The sequence below is a fragment of the Echinops telfairi genome, unplaced genomic scaffold (assembly GCF_000313985.2).
Source record: "Echinops telfairi isolate 266 unplaced genomic scaffold, ASM31398v2 ScPeMD7_18;HRSCAF=68, whole genome shotgun sequence".
Taxonomy (NCBI): Eukaryota; Metazoa; Chordata; class Mammalia; order Afrosoricida; family Tenrecidae; genus Echinops; species Echinops telfairi.
Window position 1 is genome coordinate 80461837 of NW_022103915.1, and position 8777 is coordinate 80470613.

The 8777-nt window shown below is 39.6% G+C and overlaps 1 pseudogene; it reads left to right on the forward strand.

Moving 5' to 3' along the window:
• The first annotated feature begins 758 nt into the window (after positions 1-758).
• Positions 759-1563, forward strand: LOC101643458 (annotated as a pseudogene).
• Positions 1564-8777: the final 7214 nt, after the last annotated feature.

Sequence of the window (8777 nt, forward strand, 5' to 3'; positions counted from 1 at the left end):
GCAGATATTAGTAAGTAGGGGAAAAAAAGAAGAGTAACTTATTGTGCTAGTTAGATTGTATGTCAAATGAGTCTATATGAAAATATACGGGTATATATAGGTCGAGTCTAACCTGTCAATCAAGTTACAACTTGATGATGCTCCCTTGGGGGTGTGGCCTTTTTATAAGGGAGAAACTGGCAACATCTTTCTCTCTCTGCTCCTTCATCTTCCTGTTAGCTGAGATTCTGCCTGCCCTCCAGGGCAGCCCCAAGGGGGCCACCCACCTCTAAGCGGGGTTGGCATTCTGCCTCCATAGTTACACTGACCTTGAATCCAAGTAACTTTATCTACCAGAAAAAATCTATAAATTTAAACGCAATTTTTATTTATAAGCATATTTTATTTTAATATTCATATAAGTCAAAGGACAAATGAATACATAATAATTATAAATTTATGATAACAAGAACATAATTTATTAAAATATCCTAACAATATAAAGAGGACCAGTAACATTGGAGGAGTGTAACATTACTACGTGCTTATGAAACCACTTTGAGAAAAATTCAAATTGTCATATTTGATTGTTATAAAATTAGAATGTTAAGTTTTCCCTAAAGTAACCACCAATACAATTACTTAACAATAAAGGGGAAAAATGAAAAGGGAATCATTGGATACACAGAAAAATGTTGATATAACAGAAAGCAGTATTGGAGAAATGGAAGATCAATAGAATAAAAGACATATAACATTTTTAAATAACTAATAGAAAAATGGCAAAAGTAAGCCTTTCATGATCAGAAATCAATATAAATTTAACATGATTAAACATACTAATTAAAAGACAGATTGAGCGAATGGCAACAGCAGCAACAACAAAATATAATGCAATAATAATTTTCTTATAAAAGAACAACTGAAGACCCAAAACACAGAGACTTCTGCTTTCCAGCCAGCTAGCATCCTCGATGAGTGCCACTCTCAGCCCCTACCTGAATGCCCCTACCTGAGAGCCCCTACCTGAGTGAGGTCATGACCTTCTCCAGGTCAGGGAGCAACGCTACAAGCCAGAGGGGTTTGTCAGGAGCAGCAGTGAGCTCCTTGTGCAGCTGGTGACCATCAGCAGGAATGAGAAGGAGAAGGTGCTGACGGAAGGCTCCATCAACTCGGTGCGGTTCAGCATCACAAGGACACAGGTGATGAGATTGGCAAGTTCGTGCCACAAGTTCATGCGCTTCGTGATGATGAGAGCAGAGAATGTTTCCGTCCTCCGAAGGAAGTCAGTGGAGGGGTGTGGCATCAGCTACCTGATCACCAACTTCCACGCCGAGCAGATACTCAGCACAGGCTGGAGGATGTCTTGATCCACTTCATGGAGGGATCAACAGAGATCAGCGAGAGGAAGCTGTGGGTCGACAGCGAGCACAAGTTGTGGCTGAGGAGTTTCTCAAGAATTTTTCAACCATCTGGCTGGATCACATGGCCTCCCTCACGTCCCTGCGAAGGCATCCTGGAGCTATTTCTTGGAGCCAAGATGGCAGCAGGAGCAGGGAGCTGGGTTCGGTGGGCGCTAGATGAGGGGTAGGGGGTGGCATGGCGCGCTTGCTAGCTGGGCAAGAAAGCAGCCCTGGACACACCTGCCCCAAGCCCGTGTGCCTGGTCTAGCTGGCTTCCGATGTGCAGTCCCCTGGGCTGGGACAGATTTTTGTTTTGTTTTGTTTTAACGCCTTGAAACTTAAACTCTGTGCTTGTAGGAGACTGTATAAAAAACAAAAAACATTTAAAGTGAAAATTCAGTAAACAATTTTGTTCAAATAGTAATAAAAAGAGACCTAGAGTGAGTAACTGTACACATAACAGGCAAAATTCACTTTAAATAAAAAATTATCACAAGAGAAAAATAAGAGCATTATGCATTGATAAATGTGTCTATTCATTAGGAAGATATAAAAATTATAAACATATGCATACCAAAGAACAAAGCTCCAAAATATATGTTGCTAACAATGACAGAATGAAAAGGTGAAATAAAAACTTCTGTAAAAATGCCTGGAGATTTCAATAGCCCACTTCCAAAGAAATAAGCTATCCAGTCAAAAATATGATTTGGGCTTGTTATAAAGATATAGAACTTAGGCACCAGATAATCAGATCAAAGCCACATTCTTATAAATATAGTATGGCCCCCAAGTTTTACTATAGCCAGCAGAAGAGAAAACAATTACGATATGCTAATATGCATGTTAAGTCTGCTCTCATTTGTAAAGCTGCTAATTTGCTATTGGTAATGACTTGATTTAAGGTTTAAGTCAAATAAAAAATACAATGTTTGCTTACTCGTGTACTTAAAATTAAAGGGGAAAAAATTTCATCTGAAAGTAGGATTGCAGATGAAAAATTAACTATAAACTTACAAAATTTTCTTCCCATTGTAAACATTAAAATAAATCCGCATGGCTCTGGATATTGACTGGTAATCATATCTATTACCTAACAAGGCAGCTAATATTATACATCTCTTCTCATTTTATTTTCCATTTAACATTAGTAGATTATCCATTTTCTTACTGTGCGAGGAAAACTTTAAACTGGTTAATAATGGGATTCAATTATAGACTATTTTCAATTTTCCCTATTATCTTTCAGTAACCCTTGTTATATTTGATTGAGAGAACTAGAGGGAACTAGAAGTTGTACATCCTTGGTAATTTCCTTGATATTACCGATGCCCCTGGTCCATGTATCACACTTTGAATTCCAAAGCTATAAAACCATTAAGCAAATATTCAAAATTTACTTTATCAAATCATTAAATGTATAATGACTGCAATGATTATATTCTTATACTATTAACCCCAATAAAACCTGTACCAAATTAAATAAAGTCAAACACTCATATAAATAACTTTCAAATAAACTCAAATTCACTGCCATGAGTCAATTTTGATTTATTGTGTGGTAGTTACATAATTTCTTATTAACTGGAAGATATTAAAGTGTATGGGTGGAGTCTAGCCTGTCAATCAGGTCACAACCTGATGGTGCTTTCTTTTGGGTATGACTTTCTCATAAGGATGGTACTGTGAATCTCTCTCTCTCTCTCTCTCTTCCTTCACCTTCCTCTTGATGAGCTCTACTGAGACCTGCAAGAGCCCTGTGATGTGGCCACCACCATTGGATGCACAAACTGCACCGACCGTCCTGTGATATTCCTGCACTCTGCATCATTGCATGTGGCTGTGTGAGTCTAAAGGGGGACCTATGGACTAGGATCGGACGTATGGACTGGGCTGGGATTTTTCCTGATAATATAAACCTTGTTGATGTAAAGCTCTTTCTTACACATATATGAGTTTCTCCAGTCAGCCAGACCTAACACACATAGTGACCCTATCAGATAGGCTAGAACTGCTTCTGAGCGTTTCTGAGACTGTAACCCTTTCTGGGAGTAGACAGTCTAGTCTGGCTCCCATATGACTAGAGTTAAGCAAGAGGAAGAGGAGCATATTTGTGTGTGTGTGTGTGTGTGTGTGTGTGTGTGTGTGTGTGTAGGTCTGTTTGGAACATTCCCATGTATTAGCTGTGCAACAAACGAGCTGACATCTTCTCAACTGTAACATTTCCTTGCCTCTTGCTCATTTAATTATTTTTCATATTTTCAGTGTCCATGAGTATACTTGGCAGTTTAGCGAGAGCGCATCTCTCATTTCACAGCCATATGCTGCTTAAATGATAGTGAAGCCTCTCTGCACAAATGGAATTATGAGCAGTCTAAAAAGCTTCTCCCTGGAGCTCTCTTTAAAAGGTACCACTTTGGGGGATCATGTTCAACCTAACCTGGAAGAATATTTACCTGCTCTTTCATATATTCATTAAGTTTTGACACAATCTTAGCCATGAAGATCCCTTTTCCAAAAGATTGTTTCTTTAAAGGAATTTACTGAAATTCACTTTAACAGTTATGCTCTGTAGAAAGTACATGTGTTTATAGCTACATGCACGTATGTTTTTTTTAATCACTGCCATCTAGTTAATTCCATCTCATAGTTACCTTATAGAAATCGTGGATCTTCCCCCGAAGATCTGTAATCATAACTAGAGTAGAGGCTTCATCTTTCTCACCCAAATGAGGCTGGTAGTTTCAAACAGCTGACCTTTGAGGTAAGCATTCCAATATGTCACTCTTTATACCCCTAAGGTTCCAGGGTCTATAAAAACATACAAGTAAGTTTATAAATAGAATTTTTAAAATAGGGTGTAAATCTTAAATGGTTAGTAACTGAAATATTTGATGGAAACATTTGTACTTAATAATATTTATTTGTATTTAGTAATATTATACTTAACTGGATATAGCAATGGCATAATGTTTATGCTAGCTTGAAATTAGAGGGCTTTAGTTTGAATTGCACCTTGACTCTTCAGTAGCCATGAGGCATAGGACTTGTTACTTAACCTTGCTGTGTCTTGATTTCTTCATAATTATTTCTGCTTCAAAAATTTGAATTTGTCAGCTTTTTCTGCATAGCATACAACCACAAAATCACAGTGGAATAGAAAAATAAGCTTTATTTTTTGGTCACACTTCTGTAGGTTTACCGGTTGGTCTGGGTTCAGCTGTGGAATAAGTTCAGGTCAGTTCCGTATGAGGCATTCAGGGGTCTTGGGTGGAGGGGCAATGCCTGCCTGGGGGCATGATTTCCTCGTGGTAGTTTTCTAAAGCTTTCAGAAGGGTGAGTAGTAAAATGTTTGGGGGCCCTAGATTCTATAACAGGACAAAGTCACTTTCAGCTCCTATTTCAGCGACTGCAATAAATCACATGCCAAGTTCAACATCAAAGATATTAGGAGCGAAATGTCTCCCTACAAAAGTGGGGAGTGGAGAAGAAGTGACTATTAACTGAAAAATAATTTCATCTTCTCCAACTTTCCTGTGAGTATTTTAAAGAAAAGAATGCACTTCAGAGCAGAGGGTGAGAACACATCCGTTTTCAGCAAATACTTAGAAAAGGGTGTTATGTCAAGCTCTGCTGAGTCAATGTCTAGCTAATATACACAGCGTAACCCTATTTCCCATCTTTCCTTGCATTCAGGTAGAGCCATTAGTCTGAGTCCCAGGCATTAGAAAGTGGATAGAACTGATATACTACACCTTAGTGTGGCTCAAAACCCTTTTAATAGTACTTCTCCATATACTCTTGATCTTGTTTGCAGTCCTGAGCAGAGCATACATGTGCGAAACCATATGTGTTCAGCATAATGGAAATGTTCTATACTGCCACTCTTCAGTACGTAGTTGCCCTGGTGACTAAATGGTCAGCAGTTAGAATCATCCAGCAGCTCCGGTCCTCCTGGGGGGAAACCACTGGCAATGCATTTCTGGTAAAGATCACAGTCTAGGGAACTCTGGGAGTTTCTATTCCGTTCTGTCCGTACAGTGACTATATGTTTGAATTGACTCGAACATACAACAACAGACAACTGTGTCTGGTCATCTCTTGAACTGGAGCTACACAATTGAGAAGTTAGCTTTGTCACTGCAATCTCTTTAAATGTATGATACCTAATGACAGGTAGTTCATGACTATCACAAACTTTGTCTAATTCTAGAAAATGGTAAACACTCTAAGTAGAAAATCCCTGGGTTCTGAAGGATTGCCTCTAAGACTACATGTCAATGATCTGCTAAAAGTCAGACACAATCTAGCAGGAAACCTTTAATTTATTATCCTGCACAGATTTAGAGGTTGTTTGATGGAACACTTAGTTTATTATAACAGATTATCTTTATATCTATCTATAAGCCTATACCTATACCTTCATCTCACTCAACAAAGTAGAATTTGATGGTTGTCCTCACAATTTACACATAGCATAAATCATGCAAGCTATTCAATAATCCCCATCGTATTTAACTGGGATATTACCAGGACTTATTACATAATTCTGTGTGAGCATTAGATAATATATACATTAATGTTCTTAAAATGATATACCTTAAATACCATAAATACTTAATAACTCACTGCCATAGTGTAGATTCTGACTCATAGCAACCCTAAGGAATAGAATAGAACTATCGCTGTGGGTTTCCAATCCTGCAAATCTTTTACTAGAGTAGAAAATGTCATCTTTCTCCCAAGGAGCAGCTGGTGGTTCAAAGTTTTGACCTTGTGGTTAGCAACCCAACATGTAATTCACTGTGCATGCCAACACTGTAACTCATAGTGTTGCTATGTTTCATTATCCAGATGGCAATCCTAGTGAAATAGCTGAAATTATGCAGTTGTTTCGGGATCACTCCCCAATTCCTTCCTACTTGTTTTAGGCTGTTGAGTTGACTAGGGTTTATTCGGGAAGTTAATAAGTGACAACAAATCTGAATCAGCAAACAGAAAAGATACAGGCTTTGGTCTACAGTAATACCTCTCCTCATCCACCAGCTGTCCTTAGCCTCTCAGTCACGGTCCCCTGGCCTCTGCCTTCCCGGACCACAAAGCCAATCTATCATCTGGTCTTACAGTCCTGTAGTCTCAGTGCTGCTCCTCTTGCTCTGGTTCATAGTCTCTGGCCCATCTGGTCGGTCTCTGTCACTTCAAACAGAAATCTGCGCTCCTGGTGGTCCTGGGCTTTCTCTCACTCTGCTCTTGTTTCAAAATAGCTCGTCTCACAAACTCAGTGCCTTCCAATAACTAACATTTCTTTTCATGGCTCCAGAGGCCAAGAGCCCCAAATCGAGTGGTGGACAACTTTGATTGCACTAGAAGTCTTTATCGAGTTTCTGGTGGCGGTCAGGAACCCTGGGAGTCCCTGGAGTTCTAGGTGCATCGCTCCAGTATCTTTTGGCACATGCTTATTACTTCCTTAGTGTCTTTGTTAATTATCAAGGATACCAAGAATTTTTATACAGGCCCCCCCAATGCTAGCTAGTTGCATATGCAGAGATGCTGTTTTCAAATAAGGTCACACTCACAGGTACCAGAAGATATCATGTAGGACATGAACCTACATTTGGAGGGGGTGGCGGGGAGGAAGCACAAGTAAACCCATCACAAGAAGGAGCTGACAATTCAGTCATTGCCTGGCCCCTTCTCTGTCTGTAGCCACAAGCTCAACTTAGCTTTTCTGGAGAGTGTTTTTCTCATGTTTTTCTGAAGCTAGGGTGTTTGAGTGGATGTGGTTCCTTGAGAAAATGTACTAATGGAAGTCCCATTGGTGCGGAGACTGAGCTTTGATTATCCCACAGCTTTTTCTTCTGGACCCCAGTACTTTCGCCTTTAAATAACAAATGAACTGCCCTGTCGAGTTGCATTATAATCTCTATTTCTGTGAGTCAAAGGTAGTCTTCTGCTTTCTTGGACAAACTCAGAACCCCTTGTTCTGTGTTTGTTGTTTGCATTTTGTCTTTCTTTCTTTCTTTGACTTCCTAGAGAGCTTGAGGAAGAAGCACATTTTGCTTCAGAGCTCCGTGGGGGATAGAATCTTCTGACTGTGCTGCTCAAGTCCTGGTGACCTGTCCCTGGATCTCTGAAGCTCTGATTTGTAGGCAGCATCACTAATAGTATGTAAAAAAACAAGAAGCAAATCCACTATCTTGTCTGAACCTCTGAAGCCTTTCTGGCAGCACACATAGGCAAATTATAAGGGGAGAAGCCCAAAGCCGAATGCATGTCTGTGAGTGTCAGTGGATGTAAATCCATTACTACATGCAGCTGCATATAGATAGTTTCTTAGAGGAAAAGAGAAGGCTAAGCTTGTTCTTTCTGATGATGACTTTGACTGCACAGGCAACTCCATGCAGGCTTTAGAGTGAGGTTTGGTTTTGAATCCAACTCCACTTGTAACTTTTGGGGAAAATACTCATGTTCTCGAAGCTTAGTTTTATTTATTTCAAAATTTTCTGTTAAAAAATCAATACTAATTTTTAATTGTGTGGCTTAAATTATAGTGAACATAAAGCATTGTTTCCTTTCAGTGTAAGCCAGATATAGGTTTATCTCAGGATGTGAATATCCCAAATCTGCAATAAGAATATTTAATTATCTCATGACCTGAAGCCTGAAGGGAGATTAATCCAGAGTTTGGTGGTAGCTAAAGTGCCATCAGAACTAGTTTGTGTCCCTCTGCCCTGCCATCTTCAGTGTAGTATCCTCGAACTTGCCACTGAGTCTATGACAGACATAAACCCATGCCCATCCTTTTACCAAGCACTGGCAAATGGAAGTGGATGGGCCAATTCATCTCCTGGCACGGGCCTGTGGTTGCTGGTAAGACAGAACAGATAAGGAAGAAGCAGGGAGAGCAACCAGGAGACAATCCATAATAGCTGCCACCATGCTCAAAAAATATTGTCTATTTTAGTAAAAATATAAAAGAGCAATACCTTTTAAATGTCCTGTTATCCTTTATTCTCCTAAATAAAGATCTTAAAAAAACAAATGAAAATGGATCATCTTATAAGCAGAGGGTGGTAATAAAAACTGAGTAGACTCCACTATTAATGGTACATATACCCTATTTTCTATTGAGTGGAAGTTTCAGATAACTGCGATATTCAGAACATCCACGGCACTGTAGCTAGGTTCTCTAGGAAAGCAAAAAGTCAGTGACATGTATGTATGTATGTATGTATAAAGAGAAATGCAGATCCAGAGTGAGCACCCACACAGATGCAGAGGCAAAGAATCTCAGTTCACCTCACGTCCAGAGGGCAGACATAAAGCTGGAGCTCACGTCCAGAGGGCAGACATAAAGCTGGAGCTCACGTCCAGAGGGCAGACATAAAGCTGGAG